Source organism: Cyanistes caeruleus, chromosome 14 (assembly GCF_971803275.1).
Source record: "Cyanistes caeruleus chromosome 14, bCyaCae1.hap1.1, whole genome shotgun sequence".
NCBI lineage: Eukaryota > Metazoa > Chordata > Aves > Passeriformes > Paridae > Cyanistes > Cyanistes caeruleus.
This window is the reverse complement of record NC_141714.1, coordinates 354,668-381,843: the sequence shown is the minus strand read 5'-3', so window position 1 is coordinate 381,843 and position 27,176 is coordinate 354,668. Positions and strand designations below refer to the sequence as shown.

The 27,176-nt window shown below is 50.2% G+C and overlaps 1 long non-coding RNA gene across 1 annotated transcript; it reads left to right on the top strand.

Annotated features, from left to right (window-relative positions):
- Positions 1–6,251: 6,251 nt before the first annotated feature.
- On the top strand, positions 6,252–12,632 carry LOC147650473 (uncharacterized). Its single transcript, XR_015276236.1, has 5 exons — positions 6,252–8,617; positions 8,707–8,940; positions 9,232–11,757; positions 11,852–12,085; positions 12,377–12,632. It is a non-coding gene; the product is annotated as an uncharacterized LOC147650473 (long non-coding RNA).
- Positions 12,633–27,176: the final 14,544 nt, after the last annotated feature.

Here is a 27,176-nt window from a genome sequence, read left to right as displayed (position 1 = left end):
AATATTCTTACAGTGTAAATATGTGGTGTAGTTCATTCTTGTTCCTTTTCTTCTACAGATAAACAGTCTTTGATTTTCACACCCCAGTTCTCTTTGCATTTTCTTCGGGCACATTTGCAAAGCTGTAGGTTGTTTCGGGAACAATGTTTGCAGGACTCTAAAAAGAGTATCAAAACCGCTCTGCCACACTCTCAGCTGCTGCTGCTGCCCCAAAAAGCACTGTCTGGCTTTGCTCACACAATCACAGTTGTGGTGGCATTTCTACCACACCACAGGACAGCGATGTTTTCCCTCTTCTCCTGGAAATACCTACAGCACTTGTGGGTTGCAAGGCAAACATGAGCCTCTTTTAGTGGCCCTTGAAATTGGACATGTGAAATGAGGCACACAAAGCCACAGGCCAGCTGAACCTGGCATCTCTGAATGGGTCTTTACATTCTTCCCAGGAAGATGAATGGCAATCACTATTTTGGCAGGGAGGAAAGTGCATCAGCTAGCAATTTGCTGTAGAAAATGTGCTTTCTGCTCCTCTCACAGCCAAAACTCCTACCCATTTCTTGGAAGTCCTTCTTAGATAAGGACCGTGTCCAACTGAGTGACAGTGAAGCCAAATGGCAATGCCGCAATCAATTGTCCTGTACACAATCTCCTTCATCCACGTGGAAGGTTACTCACGGGCACACAAGAGGAAGGAAGAAACCCAAATGCATCGTTGGACATAATAAAGTCAGACGTGTTGAGGGATGAAGAAATCTTGCAGAGATATGGAAAGCTGCCCTGAAAACCCAGTTCGGGGAGAGCCTGAGCTCTTTTGTGCTTCTAGGCCTGAAGATGCTCAGCAGCTTTCCCAGATGCTCAGCAGGCAGTAGGATTGTGCCTGAATCTGGCTCTGGAAATGCCAGTGCCTCAACTGAGAGCTGTGGCAATGATTTCCATTGCATGGAGAGGGGCCACAGTCCTGCAAGAGTCTTTCAGCAGAGCAAACAGCAGCCTGGAGGGTGGGCAATGCTGCATCTGGACCACTGCATGCTCATCCTTCACCACAATGCAGAGCTGCCATGGATCACTTTTTCCATTTCTGCTGTTGGATATGTTTTGGAGAAGTTGTTCTAGGTGGCTTTGGATGGTGATCCAAGTAGGAAGCAGCCATTCGCCTGCTGTGATATCCTTACAACTAGTCCTAACTTCTCATTGCCTTTGGTTTGATTGGGGGTGTTTTATCTGTTTGTTTGATTGGTTTCTTTGGGTTGGTTTCTTTGTGTTTTTCTCTCTTTTGCTTGGAGTTTCTTTTCCTTTTTTAGAAATGACTGGTGAAGTTGGCACAAGCAAACTCCAGAAAACGTAAAGCAGGCTTGACTTTCCAGAAATTGCTTTTGGCTGGCTTTAGCTGCATTCCCCAGGATCACGATCAGCAGTAGATATTTGCAGGTTTTGCTCTGCATCCTCAGCCTGCCCAGGTGTTGTTCAGTGTTTCAGCAGTGGAGAAGACGATGGATATTTTGCTAAACCTCCTTTCAAACAACAAAACTTGGGTTAGCACGACAGAAAAGAAGAAAAGAAAATCTTCGCCAGTTAGAACAGAGCCAGAGTCCCACCATTTCCCCCTCCACTTTTCTTTCTTTTCTACATTTAGAGGTAAAGCTTCCATCTCCAAAAGCTTCCATCTCTCACTTCCTGATGTAGCCATTTGCTACCCTTTAGCCTTGACTGCCACGCATCGGACTGCTGTCCGTGTGGGGCTGGGGATGCTCAGCCTGGAAAGAGAAGGGGGCTGGCGAGGCCTCCCTGCAGCTCTAGGAAAGATGGGCACAGAGAGGAGAAGCCTTTCAACTGCAGGAGTGAGCTTGAAGTTGGATCTAATGAAGCTGCTCTTTTCCACTCCGGCTGCTGGGGCACTGGCCCGGGCTGTGCACAGAGGCTGGGGATGCTCCATCCTTGGCAACATCCAAGGCCAGCTGGGAGCGGGGCTCTGAGCAACCTATTCTGGGCGAAGATTGCTCCGCTTGGAACAAGATGGTCTTTAGGGTCCCTTCCAAGCCCAAGCACCCAGGGATTCCGTCATTCATTCTACGGTCTCCGTTGTCCACTTCAGCCTGGGCCTGAACTCCTGGCGGTGATGTCACAGTGCACGCTCCAGCTAGAACTTCCAGCATCCAGCAACGGCCACAACACAACCCTTGGCTCCTTGTGCCAGCACGCTCTTCATTCACCCTGCTCCAAGCCTACCCCTGTCACCTTGTTGCCACCTGCTCCCTGATTCCCCCAGCAGTCCCCAAAGCTCCCCATCGCTTGGATTTTGCTCTCCATCCCTGCAGGATGTCTGCATTTGTTCCAAAAGAGGTATGGTACTATTCCACGGAGGCGGACACCCCGCAGCTGCCTGGCTGGGCTGGAGCTCTGTGGGACAGGGTGGGAAATTTTGCTACCTCTGCAGGCTGGCACAGACCGAGAGGAGGAGACGGACGTCGATACACAGACTGATAGAGAAGAAGCCATGGAAGTGGACGGAGAGGATACCGGAGAGGAAGAGATGGATGTGGATATGTACGAGACAGAGGAAGAGATGGAGGTGGAAACGAAAGATTATATTGAAGAGATGGATATTGATCTAAAAGACAAGGAGGAAGACATGGTCTTGGGATGAAGACCGATGCCAGCAGCAGAACAGGCAGGTGCTCCCCACAGGCAGAGTGGGGCCCCTGCTGCCAGCCTGGGGCCGGGCTGGGCACTTCTTGCTCAGGGACACGCTAGCCCATGCACTGGATTCTGCTGGCCATCCCTGGCCTGGCCTGGGCTTGCTGTGGGCCACACAAGCCCTGTTCCAGTGCCTGGGCCACAGCCCCCAGCCAGGCTCCCTTCTGGCAGCAGAGTCCCACTGGGCCAGTGTCCCAGCCCGGCAGCACATGGAACACCCTTCCGTGCCTGACTGCACTGACCGTGCTACTTGTTTTTCTTCCAGGACTTAGGGACATCACAGACACAGATGCCACCCTGCTGTACATACGTTTTACAGTTGTTGTGTTCAGGATAGAAGTTTTAGAGTTTGTTTAAGTTGCCTGTAAATACGTTTCATAGAGCTTTGTTAGAGCTGTTCTCAGGTAAATAGGTTCTATAGTTTGTTGTTGTTGTTGTTACCAATATTCTTACAGTGTAAATATGTGGTGTTGTTCATTCTTGTTCCTTTTCTTCTACAGATAAACAGTCTTTGATTTTCACACCCCAGTTCTCTTTGCATTTTCTTCGGGCACATTTGCAAAGCTGTGGGTTGTTTCGGGAACAATGTTTGCAGGACTCTAAAAAGAGTATCAAAACCGCTCTGCCACACTCTCAGCTGCTGCTGCTGCCCCAAAAAGCACTGGCTGGCTTTGCTCACACAATCACAGTTGTGGTGGCATTTCTACCACACCACAGGACAGCGATGTTTTCCCTCTTCTCCTGGAAATACCTACAGCACTTGTGGGTTGCAAGGCAAACATGAGCCTCTTTTAGTGGCCCTTGAAATTGGACATGTGAAATGAGGCACACAAAGCCACAGGCCAGCTGAACCTGGCATCTCTGAATGGGTCTTTACATTCTTCCCAGGAAGATGAATGGCAATCACTATTTTGGCAGGGAGGAAAGTGCATCAGCTAGCAATTTGCTGTAGAAAATGTGCTTTCTGCTCCTCTCACAGCCAAAACTCCTACCCATTTCTTGGAAGTCCTTCTTAGATAAGGACCGTGTTCAACTGAGTGACAGTGAAGCCAAATGGCAATGCCGCAATCAATTGTCCTGTACACAATCTCCTTCATCCACGTGGAAGGTTACTCACGGGCACACAAGAGGAAGGAAGAAACCCAAATGCATCGTTGGACATAATAAAGTCAGACGTGTTGAGGGATGAAGAAATCTTGCAGAGATATGGAAAGCTGCCCTGAAAACCCAGTTCGGGGAGAGCCTGAGCTCTTTTGTGCTTCTAGGCCTGAAGATGCTCAGCAGCTTTCCCAGATGCTCAGCAGGCAGTAGGATTGTGCCTGAATCTGGCTCTGGAAATGCCAGTGCCTCAACTGAGAGCTGTGGCAATGATTTCCATTGCATGGAGAGGGGCCACAGTCCTGCAAGAGTCTTTCAGCAGAGCAAACAGCAGCCTGGAGGGTGGGCAATGCTGCATCTGGACCACTGCATGCTCATCCTTCACCACAATGCAGAGCTGCCATGGATCACTTTTTCCATTTCTGCTGTTGGATATGTTTTGGAGAAGTTGTTCTAGGTGGCTTTGGATGGTGATCCAAGTAGGAAGCAGCCATTCGCCTGCTGTGATATCCTTACAACTAGTCCTAACTTCTCATTGCCTTTGGTTTGATTGGGGGTGTTTTATCTGTTTGTTTGATTGGTTTCTTTGGGTTGGTTTCTTTGTGTTTTTCTCTCTTTTGCTTGGAGTTTCTTTTCCTTTTTTAGAAATGACTGGTGAAGTTGGCACAAGCAAACTCCAGAAAACGTAAAGCAGGCTTGACTTTCCAGAAATTGCTTTTGGCTGGCTTTAGCTGCATTCCCCAGGATCACGATCAGCAGTAGATATTTGCAGGTTTTGCTCTGCATCCTCAGCCTGCCCAGGTGTTGTTCAGTGTTTCAGCAGTGGAGAAGACGATGGATATTTTGCTAAACCTCCTTTCAAACAACAAAACTTGGGTTAGCACGACAGAAAAGAAGAAAAGAAAATCTTCACCAGTTAGAACAGAGCCAGAGTCCCACCATTTCCCCCTCCACTTTTCTTTCTTTTCTACATTTAGAGGTAAAGCTTCCATCTCCAAAAGCTTCCATCTCTCACTTCCTGATGTAGCCATTTGCTACCCTTTAGCCTTGACTGCCACGCATCGGACTGCTGTCCGTGTGGGGCTGGGGATGCTCAGCCTGGAAAGAGAAGGGGGCTGGCGAGGCCTCCCTGCAGCTCTAGGAAAGATGGGCACAGAGAGGAGAAGCCTTTCAACTGCAGGAGTGAGCTTGAAGTTGGATCTAATGAAGCTGCTCTTTTCCACTCCGGCTGCTGGGCCACTGGCCCGGGCTGTGCACAGAGGCTGGGGATGCTCCATCCTTGGCAACATCCAAGGCCAGCTGGGAGCGGGGCTCTGAGCAACCTATTCTGGGCGAAGATTGCTCCGCTTGGAACAAGATGGTCTTTAGGGTCCCTTCCAAGCCCAAGCACCCAGGGATTCCGTCATTCATTCTACGGTCTCCGTTGTCCACTTCAGCCTGGGCCTGAACTCCTGGCGGTGATGTCACAGTGCACGCTCCAGCTAGAACTTCCAGCATCCAGCAACGGCCACAACACAACCCTTGGCTCCTTGTGCCAGCACGCTCTTCATTCACCCTGCTCCAAGCCTACCCCTGTCACCTTGTTGCCACCTGCTCCCTGATTCCCCCAGCAGTCCCCAAAGCTCCCCATCGCTTGGATTTTGCTCTCCATCCCTGCAGGATGTCTGCATTTGTTCCAAAAGAGGTATGGTACTATTCCACGGAGGCGGACACCCCGCAGCTGCCTGGCTGGGCTGGAGCTCTGTGGGACAGGCTGGGAAATTTTGCTACCTCTGCAGGCTGGCACAGACCGAGAGGAGGAGACGGACGTCGATACACAGACTGATAGAGAAGAAGCCATGGAAGTGGACGGAGAGGATACCGGAGAGGAAGAGATGGATGTGGATATGTACGAGACAGAGGAAGAGATGGAGGTGGAAAGGAAAGATTATATTGAAGAGATGGATATTGATCTAAAAGACAAGGAGGAAGACATGGTCTTGGGATGAAGACCGATGCCAGCAGCAGAACAGGCAGGTGCTCCCCACAGGCAGAGTGGGGCCCCTGCTGCCAGCCTGGGGCCGGGCTGGGCACTTCTTGCTCAGGGACACGCTAGCCCATGCACTGGATTCTGCTGGCCATCCCTGGCCTGGCCTGGGCTTGCTGTGGGCCACACAAGCCCTGTTCCAGTGCCTGGGCCACAGCCCCCAGCCAGGCTCCCTTCTGGCAGCAGAGTCCCACTGGGCCAGTGTCCCAGCCCGGCAGCACATGGAACACCCTTCCGTGCCTGACTGCACTGACCGTGCTACTTGTTTTTCTTCCAGGACTTAGGGACATCACAGACACAGATGCCACCCTGCTGTACATACGTTTTACAGTTGTTGTGTTCAGGATAGAAGTTTTAGAGTTTGTTTAAGTTGCCTGTAAATACGTTTCATAGAGCTTTGTTAGAGCTGTTCTCAGGTAAATAGGTTCTATAGTTTGTTGTTGTTGTTGTTACCAATATTCTTACAGTGTAAATATGTGGTGTTGTTCATTCTTGTTCCTTTTCTTCTACAGATAAACAGTCTTTGATTTTCACACCCCAGTTCTCTTTGCATTTTCTTCGGGCACATTTGCAAAGCTGTGGGTTGTTTCGGGAACAATGTTTGCAGGACTCTAAAAAGAGTATCAAAACCGCTCTGCCACACTCTCAGCTGCTGCTGCTGCCCCAAAAAGCACTGTCTGGCTTTGCTCACACAATCACAGTTGTGGTGGCATTTCTACCGCACCACAGGACAGCGATGTTTTCCCTCTTCTCCTGGAAATACCTACAGCACTTGTGGGTTGCAAGGCAAACATGAGCCTCTTTTAGTGGCCCTTGAAATTGGACATGTGAAATGAGGCACACAAAGCCACAGGCCAGCTGAACCTGGCATCTCTGAATGGGTCTTTACATTCTTCCCAGGAAGATGAATGGCAATCACTATTTTGGCAGGGAGGAAAGTGCATCAGCTAGCAATTTGCTGTAGAAAATGTGCTTTCTGCTCCTCTCACAGCCAAAACTCCTACCCATTTCTTGGAAGTCCTTCTTAGATAAGGACCGTGTCCAACTGAGTGACAGTGAAGCCAAATGGCAATGCCGCAATCAATTGTCCTGTACACAATCTCCTTCATCCACGTGGAAGGTTACTCACGGGCACACAAGAGGAAGGAAGAAACCCAAATGCATCGTTGGACATAATAAAGTCAGACGTGTTGAGGGATGAAGAAATCTTGCAGAGATATGGAAAGCTGCCCTGAAAACCCAGTTCGGGGAGAGCCTGAGCTCTTTTGTGCTTCTAGGCCTGAAGATGCTCAGCAGCTTTCCCAGATGCTCAGCAGGCAGTAGGATTGTGCCTGAATCTGGCTCTGGAAATGCCAGTGCCTCAACTGAGAGCTGTGGCAATGATTTCCATTGCATGGAGAGGGGCCACAGTCCTGCAAGAGTCTTTCAGCAGAGCAAACAGCAGCCTGGAGGGTGGGCAATGCTGCATCTGGACCACTGCATGCTCATCCTTCACCACAATGCAGAGCTGCCATGGATCACTTTTTCCATTTCTCCTGTTGGATATGTTTTGGACAAGTTGTTCTAGGTGGCTTTGGATGGTGATCCAAGTAGGAAGCAGCCATTCGCCTGCTGTGATATCCTTACAACTAGTCCTAACTTCTCATTGCCTTTGGTTTGATTGGGGGTGTTTTATCTGTTTGTTTGATTGGTTTCTTTGGGTTGGTTTCTTTGTGTTTTTCTCTCTTTTGCTTGGAGTTTCTTTTCCTTTTTTAGAAATGACTGGTGAAGTTGGCACAACCAAACTCCAGAAAACGTAAAGCAGGCTTGACTTTCCAGAAATTGCTTTTGGCTGGCTTTAGCTGCATTCCCCAGGATCACGATCAGCAGTAGATATTTGCAGGTTTTGCTCTGCATCCTCAGCCTGCCCAGGTGTTGTTCAGTGTTTCAGCAGTGGAGAAGACGATGGATATTTTGCTAAACCTCCTTTCAAACAACAAAACTTGGGTTAGCACGACAGAAAAGAAGAAAAGAAAATCTTCACCAGTTAGAACAGAGCCAGAGTCCCACCATTTCCCCCTCCACTTTTCTTTCTTTTCTACATTTAGAGGTAAAGCTTCCATCTCCAAAAGCTTCCATCTCTCACTTCCTGATGTAGCCATTTGCTACCCTTTAGCCTTGACTGCCACGCATCGGACTGCTGTCCGTGTGGGGCTGGGGATGCTCAGCCTGGAAAGAGAAGGGGGCTGGCGAGGCCTCCCTGCAGCTCTAGGAAAGATGGGCACAGAGAGGAGAAGCCTTTCAACTGCAGGAGTGAGCTTGAAGTTGGATCTAATGAAGCTGCTCTTTTCCACTCCGGCTGCTGGGGCACTGGCCCGGGCTGTGCACAGAGGCTGGGGATGCTCCATCCTTGGCAACATCCAAGGCCAGCTGGGAGCGGGGCTCTGAGCAACCTATTCTGGGCGAAGATTGCTCCGCTTGGAACAAGATGGTCTTTAGGGTCCCTTCCAAGCCCAAGCACCCAGGGATTCCGTCATTCATTCTACGGTCTCCGTTGTCCACTTCAGCCTGGGCCTGAACTCCTGGCGGTGATGTCACAGTGCACGCTCCAGCTAGAACTTCCAGCATCCAGCAACGGCCACAACACAACCCTTGGCTCCTTGTGCCAGCACGCTCTTCATTCACCCTGCTCCAAGCCTACCCCTGTCACCTTGTTGCCACCTGCTCCCTGATTCCCCCAGCAGTCCCCAAAGCTCCCCATCGCTTGGATTTTGCTCTCCATCCCTGCAGGATGTCTGCATTTGTTCCAAAAGAGCTATGGTACTATTCCACGGAGGCGGACACCCCGCAGCTGCCTGGCTGGGCTGGAGCTCTGTGGGACAGGCTGGGAAATTTTGCTACCTCTGCAGGCTGGCACAGACCGAGAGGAGGAGACGGACGTCGATACACAGACTGATAGAGAAGAAGCCATGGAAGTGGACGGAGAGGATACCGGAGAGGAAGAGATGGATGTGGATATGTACGAGACAGAGGAAGAGATGGAGGTGGAAACGAAAGATTATATTGAAGAGATGGATATTGATCTAAAAGACAAGGAGGAAGACATGGTCTTGGGATGAAGACCGATGCCAGCAGCAGAACAGGCAGGTGCTCCCCACAGGCAGAGTGGGGCCCCTGTTGCCAGCCTGGGGCCGGGCTGGGCACTCCCTGCTCAGGGACACGCTAGCCCATGCACTGGATTCTGCTGGCCATCCCTGGCCTGGCCTGGGCTTGCTGTGGGCCACACAAGCCCTGTTCCAGTGCCTGGGCCACAGCCCCCAGCCAGGCTCCCTTCTGGCAGCAGAGTCCCACTGGGCCAGTGTCCCAGCCCGGCAGCACATGGAACACCCTTCCGTGCCTGACTGCACTGACCGTGCTACTTGTTTTTCTTCCAGGACTTAGGGACATCACAGACACAGATGCCACCCTGCTGTACATACGTTTTACAGTTGTTGTGTTCAGGATAGAAGTTTTAGAGTTTGTTTAAGTTGCCTGTAAATACGTTTCATAGAGCTTTGTTAGAGCTGTTCTCAGGTAAATAGGTTCTATAGTTTGTTGTTGTTGTTGTTGTTGTTGTTACCAATATTCTTACAGTGTAAATATGTGGTGTAGTTCATTCTTGTTCCTTTTCTTCTACAGATAAACAGTCTTTGATTTTCACACCCCAGTTCTCTTTGCATTTTCTTCGGGCACATTTGCAAAGCTGTAGGTTGTTTCGGGAACAATGTTTGCAGGACTCTAAAAAGAGTATCAAAACCGCTCTGCCACACTCTCAGCTGCTGCTGCTGCCCCAAAAAGCACTGTCTGGCTTTGCTCACACAATCACAGTTGTGGTGGCATTTCTACCACACCACAGGACAGCGATGTTTTCCCTCTTCTCCTGGAAATACCTACAGCACTTGTGGGTTGCAAGGCAAACATGAGCCTCTTTTAGTGGCCCTTGAAATTGGACATGTGAAATGAGGCACACAAAGCCACAGGCCAGCTGAACCTGGCATCTCTGAATGGGTCTTTACATTCTTCCCAGGAAGATGAATGGCAATCACTATTTTGGCAGGGAGGAAAGTGCATCAGCTAGCAATTTGCTGTAGAAAATGTGCTTTCTGCTCCTCTCACAGCCAAAACTCCTACCCATTTCTTGGAAGTCCTTCTTAGATAAGGACCGTGTTCAACTGAGTGACAGTGAAGCCAAATGGCAATGCCGCAATCAATTGTCCTGTACACAATCTCCTTCATCCACGTGGAAGGTTACTCACGGGCACACAAGAGGAAGGAAGAAACCCAAATGCATCGTTGGACATAATAAAGTCAGACGTGTTGAGGGATGAAGAAATCTTGCAGAGATATGGAAAGCTGCCCTGAAAACCCAGTTCGGGGAGAGCCTGAGCTCTTTTGTGCTTCTAGGCCTGAAGATGCTCAGCAGCTTTCCCAGATGCTCAGCAGGCAGTAGGATTGTGCCTGAATCTGGCTCTGGAAATGCCAGTGCCTCAACTGAGAGCTGTGGCAATGATTTCCATTGCATGGAGAGGGGCCACAGTCCTGCAAGAGTCTTTCAGCAGAGCAAACAGCAGCCTGGAGGGTGGGCAATGCTGCATCTGGACCACTGCATGCTCATCCTTCACCACAATGCAGAGCTGCCATGGATCACTTTTTCCATTTCTCCTGTTGGATATGTTTTGGAGAAGTTGTTCTAGGTGGCTTTGGATGGTGATCCAAGTAGGAAGCAGCCATTCGCCTGCTGTGATATCCTTACAACTAGTCCTAACTTCTCATTGCCTTTGGTTTGATTGGGGGTGTTTTATCTGTTTGTTTGATTGGTTTCTTTGGGTTGGTTTCTTTGTGTTTTTCTCTCTTTTGCTTGGAGTTTCTTTTCCTTTTTTAGAAATGACTGGTGAAGTTGGCACAAGCAAACTCCAGAAAACGTAAAGCAGGCTTGACTTTCCAGAAATTGCTTTTGGCTGGCTTTAGCTGCATTCCCCAGGATCACGATCAGCAGTAGATATTTGCAGGTTTTGCTCTGCATCCTCAGCCTGCCCAGGTGTTGTTCAGTGTTTCAGCAGTGGAGAAGACGATGGATATTTTGCTAAACCTCCTTTCAAACAACAAAACTTGGGTTAGCACGACAGAAAAGAAGAAAAGAAAATCTTCACCAGTTAGAACAGAGCCAGAGTCCCACCATTTCCCCCTCCACTTTTCTTTCTTTTCTACATTTAGAGGTAAAGCTTCCATCTCCAAAAGCTTCCATCTCTCACTTCCTGATGTAGCCATTTGCTACCCTTTAGCCTTGACTGCCACGCATCGGACTGCTGTCCGTGTGGGGCTGGGGATGCTCAGCCTGGAAAGAGAAGGGGGCTGGCGAGGCCTCCCTGCAGCTCTAGGAAAGATGGGCACAGAGAGGAGAAGCCTTTCAACTGCAGGAGTGAGCTTGAAGTTGGATCTAATGAAGCTGCTCTTTTCCACTCCGGCTGCTGGGCCACTGGCCCGGGCTGTGCACAGAGGCTGGGGATGCTCCATCCTTGGCAACATCCAAGGCCAGCTGGGAGCGGGGCTCTGAGCAACCTATTCTGGGCGAAGATTGCTCCGCTTGGAACAAGATGGTCTTTAGGGTCCCTTCCAAGCCCAAGCACCCAGGGATTCCGTCATTCATTCTACGGTCTCCGTTGTCCACTTCAGCCTGGGCCTGAACTCCTGGCGGTGATGTCACAGTGCACGCTCCAGCTAGAACTTCCAGCATCCAGCAACGGCCACAACACAACCCTTGGCTCCTTGTGCCAGCACGCTCTTCATTCACCCTGCTCCAAGCCTACCCCTGTCACCTTGTTGCCACCTGCTCCCTGATTCCCCCAGCAGTCCCCAAAGCTCCCCATCGCTTGGATTTTGCTCTCCATCCCTGCAGGATGTCTGCATTTGTTCCAAAAGAGGTATGGTACTATTCCACGGAGGCGGACACCCCGCAGCTGCCTGGCTGGGCTGGAGCTCTGTGGGACAGGGTGGGAAATTTTGCTACCTCTGCAGGCTGGCACAGACCGAGAGGAGGAGACGGACGTCGATACACAGACTGATAGAGAAGAAGCCATGGAAGTGGACGGAGAGGATACCGGAGAGGAAGAGATGGATGTGGATATGTACGAGACAGAGGAAGAGATGGAGGTGGAAACGAAAGATTATATTGAAGAGATGGATATTGATCTAAAAGACAAGGAGGAAGACATGGTCTTGGGATGAAGACCGATGCCAGCAGCAGAACAGGCAGGTGCTCCCCACAGGCAGAGTGGGGCCCCTGCTGCCAGCCTGGGGCCGGGCTGGGCACTTCTTGCTCAGGGACACGCTAGCCCATGCACTGGATTCTGCTGGCCATCCCTGGCCTGGCCTGGGCTTGCTGTGGGCCACACAAGCCCTGTTCCAGTGCCTGGGCCACAGCCCCCAGCCAGGCTCCCTTCTGGCAGCAGAGTCCCACTGGGCCAGTGTCCCAGCCCGGCAGCACATGGAACACCCTTCCGTGCCTGACTGCACTGACCGTGCTACTTGTTTTTCTTCCAGGACTTAGGGACATCACAGACACAGATGCCACCCTGCTGTACATACGTTTTACAGTTGTTGTGTTCAGGATAGAAGTTTTAGAGTTTGTTTAAGTTGCCTGTAAATACGTTTCATAGAGCTTTGTTAGAGCTGTTCTCAGGTAAATAGGTTCTATAGTTTGTTGTTGTTGTTGTTACCAATATTCTTACAGTGTAAATATGTGGTGTTGTTCATTCTTGTTCCTTTTCTTCTACAGATAAACAGTCTTTGATTTTCACACCCCAGTTCTCTTTGCATTTTCTTCGGGCACATTTGCAAAGCTGTGGGTTGTTTCGGGAACAATGTTTGCAGGACTCTAAAAAGAGTATCAAAACCGCTCTGCCACACTCTCAGCTGCTGCTGCTGCCCCAAAAAGCACTGGCTGGCTTTGCTCACACAATCACAGTTGTGGTGGCATTTCTACCACACCACAGGACAGCGATGTTTTCCCTCTTCTCCTGGAAATACCTACAGCACTTGTGGGTTGCAAGGCAAACATGAGCCTCTTTTAGTGGCCCTTGAAATTGGACATGTGAAATGAGGCACACAAAGCCACAGGCCAGCTGAACCTGGCATCTCTGAATGGGTCTTTACATTCTTCCCAGGAAGATGAATGGCAATCACTATTTTGGCAGGGAGGAAAGTGCATCAGCTAGCAATTTGCTGTAGAAAATGTGCTTTCTGCTCCTCTCACAGCCAAAACTCCTACCCATTTCTTGGAAGTCCTTCTTAGATAAGGACCGTGTTCAACTGAGTGACAGTGAAGCCAAATGGCAATGCCGCAATCAATTGTCCTGTACACAATCTCCTTCATCCACGTGGAAGGTTACTCACGGGCACACAAGAGGAAGGAAGAAACCCAAATGCATCGTTGGACATAATAAAGTCAGACGTGTTGAGGGATGAAGAAATCTTGCAGAGATATGGAAAGCTGCCCTGAAAACCCAGTTCGGGGAGAGCCTGAGCTCTTTTGTGCTTCTAGGCCTGAAGATGCTCAGCAGCTTTCCCAGATGCTCAGCAGGCAGTAGGATTGTGCCTGAATCTGGCTCTGGAAATGCCAGTGCCTCAACTGAGAGCTGTGGCAATGATTTCCATTGCATGGAGAGGGGCCACAGTCCTGCAAGAGTCTTTCAGCAGAGCAAACAGCAGCCTGGAGGGTGGGCAATGCTGCATCTGGACCACTGCATGCTCATCCTTCACCACAATGCAGAGCTGCCATGGATCACTTTTTCCATTTCTGCTGTTGGATATGTTTTGGAGAAGTTGTTCTAGGTGGCTTTGGATGGTGATCCAAGTAGGAAGCAGCCATTCGCCTGCTGTGATATCCTTACAACTAGTCCTAACTTCTCATTGCCTTTGGTTTGATTGGGGGTGTTTTATCTGTTTGTTTGATTGGTTTCTTTGGGTTGGTTTCTTTGTGTTTTTCTCTCTTTTGCTTGGAGTTTCTTTTCCTTTTTTAGAAATGACTGGTGAAGTTGGCACAAGCAAACTCCAGAAAACGTAAAGCAGGCTTGACTTTCCAGAAATTGCTTTTGGCTGGCTTTAGCTGCATTCCCCAGGATCACGATCAGCAGTAGATATTTGCAGGTTTTGCTCTGCATCCTCAGCCTGCCCAGGTGTTGTTCAGTGTTTCAGCAGTGGAGAAGACGATGGATATTTTGCTAAACCTCCTTTCAAACAACAAAACTTGGGTTAGCACGACAGAAAAGAAGAAAAGAAAATCTTCACCAGTTAGAACAGAGCCAGAGTCCCACCATTTCCCCCTCCACTTTTCTTTCTTTTCTACATTTAGAGGTAAAGCTTCCATCTCCAAAAGCTTCCATCTCTCACTTCCTGATGTAGCCATTTGCTACCCTTTAGCCTTGACTGCCACGCATCGGACTGCTGTCCGTGTGGGGCTGGGGATGCTCAGCCTGGAAAGAGAAGGGGGCTGGCGAGGCCTCCCTGCAGCTCTAGGAAAGATGGGCACAGAGAGGAGAAGCCTTTCAACTGCAGGAGTGAGCTTGAAGTTGGATCTAATGAAGCTGCTCTTTTCCACTCCGGCTGCTGGGCCACTGGCCCGGGCTGTGCACAGAGGCTGGGGATGCTCCATCCTTGGCAACATCCAAGGCCAGCTGGGAGCGGGGCTCTGAGCAACCTATTCTGGGCGAAGATTGCTCCGCTTGGAACAAGATGGTCTTTAGGGTCCCTTCCAAGCCCAAGCACCCAGGGATTCCGTCATTCATTCTACGGTCTCCGTTGTCCACTTCAGCCTGGGCCTGAACTCCTGGCGGTGATGTCACAGTGCACGCTCCAGCTAGAACTTCCAGCATCCAGCAACGGCCACAACACAACCCTTGGCTCCTTGTGCCAGCACGCTCTTCATTCACCCTGCTCCAAGCCTACCCCTGTCACCTTGTTGCCACCTGCTCCCTGATTCCCCCAGCAGTCCCCAAAGCTCCCCATCGCTTGGATTTTGCTCTCCATCCCTGCAGGATGTCTGCATTTGTTCCAAAAGAGGTATGGTACTATTCCACGGAGGCGGACACCCCGCAGCTGCCTGGCTGGGCTGGAGCTCTGTGGGACAGGCTGGGAAATTTTGCTACCTCTGCAGGCTGGCACAGACCGAGAGGAGGAGACGGACGTCGATACACAGACTGATAGAGAAGAAGCCATGGAAGTGGACGGAGAGGATACCGGAGAGGAAGAGATGGATGTGGATATGTACGAGACAGAGGAAGAGATGGAGGTGGAAACGAAAGATTATATTGAAGAGATGGATATTGATCTAAAAGACAAGGAGGAAGACATGGTCTTGGGATGAAGACCGATGCCAGCAGCAGAACAGGCAGGTGCTCCCCACAGGCAGAGTGGGGCCCCTGCTGCCAGCCTGGGGCCGGGCTGGGCACTCCCTGCTCAGGGACACGCTAGCCCATGCACTGGATTCTGCTGGCCATCCCTGGCCTGGCCTGGGCTTGCTGTGGGCCACACAAGCCCTGTTCCAGTGCCTGGGCCACAGCCCCCAGCCAGGCTCCCTTCTGGCAGCAGAGTCCCACTGGGCCAGTGTCCCAGCCCGGCAGCACATGGAACACCCTTCCGTGCCTGACTGCACTGACCGTGCTACTTGTTTTTCTTCCAGGACTTAGGGACATCACAGACACAGATGCCACCCTGCTGTACATACGTTTTACAGTTGTTGTGTTCAGGATAGAGGTTTTAGAGTTTGTTTAAGTTGCCTGTAAATACGTTTCATAGAGCTTTGTTAGAGCTGTTCTCAGGTAAATAGGTTCTATAGTTTGTTGTTGTTGTTGTTACCAATATTCTTACAGTGTAAATATGTGGTGTAGTTCATTCTTGTTCCTTTTCTTCTACAGATAAACAGTCTTTGATTTTCACACCCCAGTTCTCTTTGCATTTTCTTCGGGCACATTTGCAAAGCTGTGGGTTGTTTCGGGAACAATGTTTGCAGGACTCTAAAAAGAGTATCAAAACCGCTCTGCCACACTCTCAGCTGCTGCTGCTGCCCCAAAAAGCACTGGCTGGCTTTGCTCACACAATCACAGTTGTGGTGGCATTTCTACCGCACCACAGGACAGCGATGTTTTCCCTCTTCTCCTGGAAATACCTACAGCACTTGTGGGTAGCAAGGCAAACATGAGCCTCTTTTAGTGGCCCTTGAAATTGGACATGTGAAATGAGGCACACAAAGCCACAGGCCAGCTGAACCTGGCATCTCTGAATGGGTCTTTACATTCTTCCCAGGAAGATGAATGGCAATCACTATTTTGGCAGGGAGGAAAGTGCATCAGCTAGCAATTTGCTGTAGAAAATGTGCTTTCTGCTCCTCTCACAGCCAAAACTCCTACCCATTTCTTGGAAGTCCTTCTTAGATAAGGACCGTGTTCAACTGAGTGACAGTGAAGCCAAATGGCAATGCCGCAATCAATTGTCCTGTACACAATCTCCTTCATCCACGTGGAAGGTTACTCACGGGCACACAAGAGGAAGGAAGAAACCCAAATGCATCGTTGGACATAATAAAGTCAGACGTGTTGAGGGATGAAGAAATCTTGCAGAGATATGGAAAGCTGCCCTGAAAACCCAGTTCGGGGAGAGCCTGAGCTCTTTTGTGCTTCTAGGCCTGAAGATGCTCAGCAGCTTTCCCAGATGCTCAGCAGGCAGTAGGATTGTGCCTGAATCTGGCTCTGGAAATGCCAGTGCCTCAACTGAGAGCTGTGGCAATGATTTCCATTGCATGGAGAGGGGCCACAGTCCTGCAAGAGTCTTTCAGCAGAGCAAACAGCAGCCTGGAGGGTGGGCAATGCTGCATCTGGACCACTGCATGCTCATCCTTCACCACAATGCAGAGCTGCCATGGATCACTTTTTCCATTTCTCCTGTTGGATATGTTTTGGACAAGTTGTTCTAGGTGGCTTTGGATGGTGATCCAAGTAGGAAGCAGCCATTCGCCTGCTGTGATATCCTTACAACTAGTCCTAACTTCTCATTGCCTTTGGTTTGATTGGGGGTGTTTTATCTGTTTGTTTGATTGGTTTCTTTGGGTTGGTTTCTTTGTGTTTTTCTCTCTTTTGCTTGGAGTTTCTTTTCCTTTTTTAGAAATGACTGGTGAAGTTGGCACAAGCAAACTCCAGAAAACGTAAAGCAGGCTTGACTTTCCAGAAATTGCTTTTGGCTGGCTTTAGCTGCATTCCCCAGGATCACGATCAGCAGTAGATATTTGCAGGTTTTGCTCTGCATCCTCAGCCTGCCCAGGTGTTGTTCAGTGTTTCAGCAGTGGAGAAGACGATGGATATTTTGCTAAACCTCCTTTCAAACAACAAAACTTGGGTTAGCACGACAGAAAAGAAGAAAAGAAAATCTTCACCAGTTAGAACAGAGCCAGAGTCCCACCATTTCCCCCTCCACTTTTCTTTCTTTTCTACATTTAGAGGTAAAGCTTCCATCTCCAAAAGCTTCCATCTCTCACTTCCTGATGTAGCCATTTGCTACCCTTTAGCCTTGACTGCCACGCATCGGACTGCTGTCCGTGTGGGGCTGGGGATGCTCAGCCTGGAAAGAGAAGGGGGCTGGCGAGGCCTCCCTGCAGCTCTAGGAAAGATGGGCACAGAGAGGAGAAGCCTTTCAACTGCAGGAGTGAGCTTGAAGTTGGATCTAATGAAGCTGCTCTTTTCCACTCCGGCTGCTGGGGCACTGGCCCGGGCTGTGCACAGAGGCTGGGGATGCTCCATCCTTGGCAACATCCAAGGCCAGCTGGGAGCGGGGCTCTGAGCAACCTATTCTGGGCGAAGATTGCTCCGCTTGGAACAAGATGGTCTTTAGGGTCCCTTCCAAGCCCAAGCACCCAGGGATTCCGTCATTCATTCTACGGTCTCCGTTGTCCACTTCAGCCTGGGCCTGAACTCCTGGCGGTGATGTCACAGTGCACGCTCCAGCTAGAACTTCCAGCATCCAGCAACGGCCACAACACAACCCTTGGCTCCTTGTGCCAGCACGCTCTTCATTCACCCTGCTCCAAGCCTACCCCTGTCACCTTGTTGCCACCTGCTCCCTGATTCCCCCAGCAGTCCCCAAAGCTCCCCATCGCTTGGATTTTGCTCTCCATCCCTGCAGGATGTCTGCATTTGTTCCAAAAGAGGTATGGTACTATTCCACGGAGGCGGACACCCCGCAGCTGCCTGGCTGGGCTGGAGCTCTGTGGGACAGGGTGGGAAATTTTGCTACCTCTGCAGGCTGGCACAGACCGAGAGGAGGAGACGGACGTCGATACACAGACTGATAGAGAAGAAGCCATGGAAGTGGACGGAGAGGATACCGGAGAGGAAGAGATGGATGTGGATATGTACGAGACAGAGGAAGAGATGGAGGTGGAAACGAAAGATTATATTGAAGAGATGGATATTGATCTAAAAGACAAGGAGGAAGACATGGTCTTGGGATGAAGACCGATGCCAGCAGCAGAACAGGCAGGTGCTCCCCACAGGCAGAGTGGGGCCCCTGCTGCCAGCCTGGGGCCGGGCTGGGCACTTCTTGCTCAGGGACACGCTAGCCCATGCACTGGATTCTGCTGGCCATCCCTGGCCTGGCCTGGGCTTGCTGTGGGCCACACAAGTCCTGTTCCAGTGCCTGGGCCACAGCCCCCAGCCAGGCTCCCTTCTGGCAGCAGAGTCCCACTGGGCCAGTGTCCCAGCCCGGCAGCACATGGAACACCCTTCCGTGCCTGACTGCACTGACCGTGCTACTTGTTTTTCTTCCAGGACTTAGGGACATCACAGACACAGATGCCACCCTGCTGTACATACGTTTTACAGTTGTTGTGTTCAGGATAGAAGTTTTAGAGTTTGTTTAAGTTGCCTGTAAATACGTTTCATAGAGCTTTGTTAGAGCTGTTCTCAGGTAAATAGGTTCTATAGTTTGTTGTTGTTGTTGTTACCAATATTCTTACAGTGTAAATATGTGGTGTTGTTCATTCTTGTTCCTTTTCTTCTACAGATAAACAGTCTTTGATTTTCACACCCCAGTTCTCTTTGCATTTTCTTCGGGCACATTTGCAAAGCTGTGGGTTGTTTCGGGAACAATGTTTGCAGGACTCTAAAAAGAGTATCAAAACCGCTCTGCCACACTCTCAGCTGCTGCTGCTGCCCCAAAAAGCACTGGCTGGCTTTGCTCACACAATCACAGTTGTGGTGGCATTTCTACCGCACCACAGGACAGCGATGTTTTCCCTCTTCTCCTGGAAATACCTACAGCACTTGTGGGTAGCAAGGCAAACATGAGCCTCTTTTAGTGGCCCTTGAAATTGGACATGTGAAATGAGGCACACAAAGCCACAGGCCAGCTGAACCTGGCATCTCTGAATGGGTCTTTACATTCTTCCCAGGAAGATGAATGGCAATCACTATTTTGGCAGGGAGGAAAGTGCATCAGCTAGCAATTTGCTGTAGAAAATGTGCTTTCTGCTCCTCTCACAGCCAAAACTCCTACCCATTTCTTGGAAGTCCTTCTTAGATAAGGACCGTGTTCAACTGAGTGACAGTGAAGCCAAATGGCAATGCCGCAATCAATTGTCCTGTACACAATCTCCTTCATCCACGTGGAAGGTTACTCACGGGCACACAAGAGGACGGAAGAAACCCAAATGCATCGTTGGACATAATAAAGTCAGACGTGTTGAGGGATGAAGAAATCTTGCAGAGATATGGAAAGCTGCCCTGAAAACCCAGTTCGGGGAGAGCCTGAGCTCTTTTGTGCTTCTAGGCCTGAAGATGCTCAGCAGCTTTCCCAGATGCTCAGCAGGCAGTAGGATTGTGCCTGAATCTGGCTCTGGAAATGCCAGTGCCTCAACTGAGAGCTGTGGCAATGATTTCCATTGCATGGAGAGGGGCCACAGTCCTGCAAGAGTCTTTCAGCAGAGCAAACAGCAGCCTGGAGGGTGGGCAATGCTGCATCTGGACCACTGCATGCTCATCCTTCACCACAATGCAGAGCTGCCATGGATCACTTTTTCCATTTCTCCTGTTGGATATGTTTTGGAGAAGTTGTTCTAGGTGGCTTTGGATGGTGATCCAAGTAGGAAGCAGCCATTCGCCTGCTGTGATATCCTTACAACTAGTCCTAACTTCTCATTGCCTTTGGTTTGATTGGGGGTGTTTTATCTGTTTGTTTGATTGGTTTCTTTGGGTTGGTTTCTTTGTGTTTTTCTCTCTTTTGCTTGGAGTTTCTTTTCCTTTTTTAGAAATGACTGGTGAAGTTGGCACAACCAAACTCCAGAAAACGTAAAGCAGGCTTGACTTTCCAGAAATTGCTTTTGGCTGGCTTTAGCTGCATTCCCCAGGATCACGATCAGCAGTAGATATTTGCAGGTTTTGCTCTGCATCCTCAGCCTGCCCAGGTGTTGTTCAGTGTTTCAGCAGTGGAGAAGACGATGGATATTTTGCTAAACCTCCTTTCAAACAACAAAACTTGGGTTAGCACGACAGAAAAGAAGAAAAGAAAATCTTCACCAGTTAGAACAGAGCCAGAGTCCCACCATTTCCCCCTCCACTTTTCTTTCTTTTCTACATTTAGAGGTAAAGCTTCCATCTCCAAAAGCTTCCATCTCTCACTTCCTGATGTAGCCATTTGCTACCCTTTAGCCTTGACTGCCACGCATCGGACTGCTGTCCGTGTGGGGCTGGGGATGCTCAGCCTGGAAAGAGAAGGGGGCTGGCGAGGCCTCCCTGCAGCTCTAGGAAAGATGGGCACAGAGAGGAGAAGCCTTTCAACTGCAGGAGTGAGCTTGAAGTTGGATCTAATGAAGCTGCTCTTTTCCACTCCGGCTGCTGGGGCACTGGCCCGGGCTGTGCACAGAGGCTGGGGATGCTCCATCCTTGGCAACATCCAAGGCCAGCTGGGAGCGGGGCTCTGAGCAACCTATTCTGGGCGAAGATTGCTCCGCTTGGAACAAGATGGTCTTTAGGGTCCCTTCCAAGCCCAAGCACCCAGGGATTCCGTCATTCATTCTACGGTCTCCGTTGTCCACTTCAGCCTGGGCCTGAACTCCTGGCGGTGATGTCACAGTGCACGCTCCAGCTAGAACTTCCAGCATCCAGCAACGGCCACAACACAACCCTTGGCTCCTTGTGCCAGCACGCTCTTCATTCACCCTGCTCCAAGCCTACCCCTGTCACCTTGTTGCCACCTGCTCCCTGATTCCCCCAGCAGTCCCCAAAGCTCCCCATCGCTTGGATTTTGCTCTCCATCCCTGCAGGATGTCTGCATTTGTTCCAAAAGAGGTATGGTACTATTCCACGGAGGCGGACACCCCGCAGCTGCCTGGCTGGGCTGGAGCTCTGTGGGACAGGCTGGGAAATTTTGCTACCTCTGCAGGCTGGCACAGACCGAGAGGAGGAGACGGACGTCGATACACAGACTGATAGAGAAGAAGCCATGGAAGTGGACGGAGAGGATACCGGAGAGGAAGAGATGGATGTGGATATGTACGAGACAGAGGAAGAGATGGAGGTGGAAACGAAAGATTATATTGAAGAGATGGATATTGATCTAAAAGACAAGGAGGAAGACATGGTCTTGGGATGAAGACCGATGCCAGCAGCAGAACAGGCAGGTGCTCCCCACAGGCAGAGTGGGGCCCCTGCTGCCAGCCTGGGGCCGGGCTGGGCACTCCCTGCTCAGGGACACGCTAGCCCATGCACTGGATTCTGCTGGCCATCCCTGGCCTGGCCTGGGCTTGCTGTGGGCCACACAAGCCCTGTTCCAGTGCCTGGGCCACAGCCCCCAGCCAGGCTCCCTTCTGGCAGCAGAGTCCCACTGGGCCAGTGTCCCAGCCCGGCAGCACATGGAACACCCTTCCGTGCCTGACTGCACTGACCGTGCTACTTGTTTTTCTTCCAGGACTTAGGGACATCACAGACACAGATGCCACCCTGCTGTACATACGTTTTACAGTTGTTGTGTTCAGGATAGAGGTTTTAGAGTTTGTTTAAGTTGCCTGTAAATACGTTTCATAGAGCTTTGTTAGAGCTGTTCTCAGGTAAATAGGTTCTATAGTTTGTTGTTGTTGTTGTTACCAATATTCTTACAGTGTAAATATGTGGTGTAGTTCATTCTTGTTCCTTTTCTTCTACAGATAAACAGTCTTTGATTTTCACACCCCAGTTCTCTTTGCATTTTCTTCGGGCACATTTGCAAAGCTGTGGGTTGTTTCGGGAACAATGTTTGCAGGACTCTAAAAAGAGTATCAAAACCGCTCTGCCACACTCTCAGCTGCTGCTGCTGCCCCAAAAAGCACTGGCTGGCTTTGCTCACACAATCACAGTTGTGGTGGCATTTCTACCGCACCACAGGACAGCGATGTTTTCCCTCTTCTCCTGGAAATACCTACAGCACTTGTGGGTAGCAAGGCAAACATGAGCCTCTTTTAGTGGCCCTTGAAATTGGACATGTGAAATGAGGCACACAAAGCCACAGGCCAGCTGAACCTGGCATCTCTGAATGGGTCTTTACATTCTTCCCAGGAAGATGAATGGCAATCACTATTTTGGCAGGGAGGAAAGTGCATCAGCTAGCAATTTGCTGTAGAAAATGTGCTTTCTGCTCCTCTCACAGCCAAAACTCCTACCCATTTCTTGGAAGTCCTTCTTAGATAAGGACCGTGTTCAACTGAGTGACAGTGAAGCCAAATGGCAATGCCGCAATCAATTGTCCTGTACACAATCTCCTTCATCCACGTGGAAGGTTACTCACGGGCACACAAGAGGAAGGAAGAAACCCAAATGCATCGTTGGACATAATAAAGTCAGACGTGTTGAGGGATGAAGAAATCTTGCAGAGATATGGAAAGCTGCCCTGAAAACCCAGTTCGGGGAGAGCCTGAGCTCTTTTGTGCTTGTAGGCCTGAAGATGCTCAGCAGCTTTCCCAGATGCTCAGCAGGCAGTAGGATTGTGCCTGAATCTGGCTCTGGAAATGCCAGTGCCTCAACTGAGAGCTGTGGCAATGATTTCCATTGCATGGAGAGGGGCCACAGTCCTGCAAGAGTCTTTCAGCAGAGCAAACAGCAGCCTGGAGGGTGGGCAATGCTGCATCTGGACCACTGCATGCTCATCCTTCACCACAATGCAGAGCTGCCATGGATCACTTTTTCCATTTCTCCTGTTGGATATGTTTTGGACAAGTTGTTCTAGGTGGCTTTGGATGGTGATCCAAGTAGGAAGCAGCCATTCGCCTGCTGTGATATCCTTACAACTAGTCCTAACTTCTCATTGCCTTTGGTTTGATTGGGGGTGTTTTATCTGTTTGTTTGATTGGTTTCTTTGGGTTGGTTTCTTTGTGTTTTTCTCTCTTTTGCTTGGAGTTTCTTTTCCTTTTTTAGAAATGACTGGTGAAGTTGGCACAAGCAAACTCCAGAAAACGTAAAGCAGGCTTGACTTTCCAGAAATTGCTTTTGGCTGGCTTTAGCTGCATTCCCCAGGATCACGATCAGCAGTAGATATTTGCAGGTTTTGCTCTGCATCCTCAGCCTGCCCAGGTGTTGTTCAGTGTTTCAGCAGTGGAGAAGACGATGGATATTTTGCTAAACCTCCTTTCAAACAACAAAACTTGGGTTAGCACGACAGAAAAGAAGAAAAGAAAATCTTCACCAGTTAGAACAGAGCCAGAGTCCCACCATTTCCCCCTCCACTTTTCTTTCTTTTCTACATTTAGAGGTAAAGCTTCCATCTCCAAAAGCTTCCATCTCTCACTTCCTGATGTAGCCATTTGCTACCCTTTAGCCTTGACTGCCACGCATCGGACTGCTGTCCGTGTGGGGCTGGGGATGCTCAGCCTGGAAAGAGAAGGGGGCTGGCGAGGCCTCCCTGCAGCTCTAGGAAAGATGGGCACAGAGAGGAGAAGCCTTTCAACTGCAGGAGTGAGCTTGAAGTTGGATCTAATGAAGCTGCTCTTTTCCACTCCGGCTGCTGGGGCACTGGCCCGGGCTGTGCACAGAGGCTGGGGATGCTCCATCCTTGGCAACATCCAAGGCCAGCTGGGAGCGGGGCTCTGAGCAACCTATTCTGGGCGAAGATTGCTCCGCTTGGAACAAGATGGTCTTTAGGGTCCCTTCCAAGCCCAAGCACCCAGGGATTCCGTCATTCATTCTACGGTCTCCGTTGTCCACTTCAGCCTGGGCCTGAACTCCTGGCGGTGATGTCACAGTGCACGCTCCAGCTAGAACTTCCAGCATCCAGCAACGGCCACAACACAACCCTTGGCTCCTTGTGCCAGCACGCTCTTCATTCACCCTGCTCCAAGCCTACCCCTGTCACCTTGTTGCCACCTGCTCCCTGATTCCCCCAGCAGTCCCCAAAGCTCCCCATCGCTTGGATTTTGCTCTCCATCCCTGCAGGATGTCTGCATTTGTTCCAAAAGAGGTATGGTACTATTCCACGGAGGCGGACACCCCGCAGCTGCCTGGCTGGGCTGGAGCTCTGTGGGACAGGGTGGGAAATTTTGCTACCTCTGCAGGCTGGCACAGACCGAGAGGAGGAGACGGACGTCGATACACAGACTGATAGAGAAGAAGCCATGGAAGTGGACGGAGAGGATACCGGAGAGGAAGAGATGGATGTGGATATGTACGAGACAGAGGAAGAGATGGAGGTGGAAACGAAAGATTATATTGAAGAGATGGATATTGATCTAAAAGACAAGGAGGAAGACATGGTCTTGGGATGAAGACCGATGCCAGCAGCAGAACAGGCAGGTGCTCCCCACAGGCAGAGTGGGGCCCCTGCTGCCAGCCTGGGGCCGGGCTGGGCACTTCTTGCTCAGGGACACGCTAGCCCATGCACTGGATTCTGCTGGCCATCCCTGGCCTGGCCTGGGCTTGCTGTGGGCCACACAAGCCCTGTTCCAGTGCCTGGGCCACAGCCCCCAGCCACGCTCCCTTCTGGCAGCAGAGTCCCACTGGGCCAGTGTCCCAGCCCGGCAGCACATGGAACACCCTTCCGTGCCTGACTGCACTGACCGTGCTACTTGTTTTTCTTCCAGGACTTAGGGACATCACAGACACAGATGCCACCCTGCTGTACATACGTTTTACAGTTGTTGTGTTCAGGATAGAAGTTTTAGAGTTTGTTTAAGTTGCCTGTAAATACGTTTCATAGAGCTTTGTTAGAGCTGTTCTCAGGTAAATAGGTTCTATAGTTTGTTGTTGTTGTTGTTACCAATATTCTTACAGTGTAAATATGTGGTGTTGTTCATTCTTGTTCCTTTTCTTCTACAGATAAACAGTCTTTGATTTTCACACCCCAGTTCTCTTTGCATTTTCTTCGGGCACATTTGCAAAGCTGTGGGTTGTTTCGGGAACAATGTTTGCAGGACTCTAAAAAGAGTATCAAAACCGCTCTGCCACACTCTCAGCTGCTGCTGCTGCCCCAAAAAGCACTGGCTGGCTTTGCTCACACAATCACAGTTGTGGTGGCATTTCTACCGCACCACAGGACAGCGATGTTTTCCCTCTTCTCCTGGAAATACCTACAGCACTTGTGGGTAGCAAGGCAAACATGAGCCTCTTTTAGTGGCCCTTGAAATTGGACATGTGAAATGAGGCACACAAAGCCACAGGCCAGCTGAACCTGGCATCTCTGAATGGGTCTTTACATTCTTCCCAGGAAGATGAATGGCAATCACTATTTTGGCAGGGAGGAAAGTGCATCAGCTAGCAATTTGCTGTAGAAAATGTGCTTTCTGCTCCTCTCACAGCCAAAACTCCTACCCATTTCTTGGAAGTCCTTCTTAGATAAGGACCGTGTTCAACTGAGTGACAGTGAAGCCAAATGGCAATGCCGCAATCAATTGTCCTGTACACAATCTCCTTCATCCACGTGGAAGGTTACTCACGGGCACACAAGAGGACGGAAGAAACCCAAATGCATCGTTGGACATAATAAAGTCAGACGTGTTGAGGGATGAAGAAATCTTGCAGAGATATGGAAAGCTGCCCTGAAAACCCAGTTCGGGGAGAGCCTGAGCTCTTTTGTGCTTCTAGGCCTGAAGATGCTCAGCAGCTTTCCCAGATGCTCAGCAGGCAGTAGGATTGTGCCTGAATCTGGCTCTGGAAATGCCAGTGCCTCAACTGAGAGCTGTGGCAATGATTTCCATTGCATGGAGAGGGGCCACAGTCCTGCAAGAGTCTTTCAGCAGAGCAAACAGCAGCCTGGAGGGTGGGCAATGCTGCATCTGGACCACTGCATGCTCATCCTTCACCACAATGCAGAGCTGCCATGGATCACTTTTTCCATTTCTCCTGTTGGATATGTTTTGGACAAGTTGTTCTAGGTGGCTTTGGATGGTGATCCAAGTAGGAAGCAGCCATTCGCCTGCTGTGATATCCTTACAACTAGTCCTAACTTCTCATTGCCTTTGGTTTGATTGGGGGTGTTTTATCTGTTTGTTTGATTGGTTTCTTTGGGTTGGTTTCTTTGTGTTTTTCTCTCTTTTGCTTGGAGTTTCTTTTCCTTTTTTAGAAATGACTGGTGAAGTTGGCACAACCAAACTCCAGAAAACGTAAAGCAGGCTTGACTTTCCAGAAATTGCTTTTGGCTGGCTTTAGCTGCATTCCCCAGGATCACGATCAGCAGTAGATATTTGCAGGTTTTGCTCTGCATCCTCAGCCTGCCCAGGTGTTGTTCAGTGTTTCAGCAGTGGAGAAGACGATGGATATTTTGCTAAACCTCCTTTCAAACAACAAAACTTGGGTTAGCACGACAGAAAAGAAGAAAAGAAAATCTTCACCAGTTAGAACAGAGCCAGAGTCCCACCATTTCCCCCTCCACTTTTCTTTCTTTTCTACATTTAGAGGTAAAGCTTCCATCTCCAAAAGCTTCCATCTCTCACTTCCTGATGTAGCCATTTGCTACCCTTTAGCCTTGACTGCCACGCATCGGACTGCTGTCCGTGTGGGGCTGGGGATGCTCAGCCTGGAAAGAGAAGGGGGCTGGCGAGGCCTCCCTGCAGCTCTAGGAAAGATGGGCACAGAGAGGAGAAGCCTTTCAACTGCAGGAGTGAGCTTGAAGTTGGATCTAATGAAGCTGCTCTTTTCCACTCCGGCTGCTGGGGCACTGGCCCGGGCTGTGCACAGAGGCTGGGGATGCTCCATCCTTGGCAACATCCAAGGCCAGCTGGGAGCGGGGCTCTGAGCAACCTATTCTGGGCGAAGATTGCTCCGCTTGGAACAAGATGGTCTTTAGGGTCCCTTCCAAGCCCAAGCACCCAGGGATTCCGTCATTCATTCTACGGTCTCCG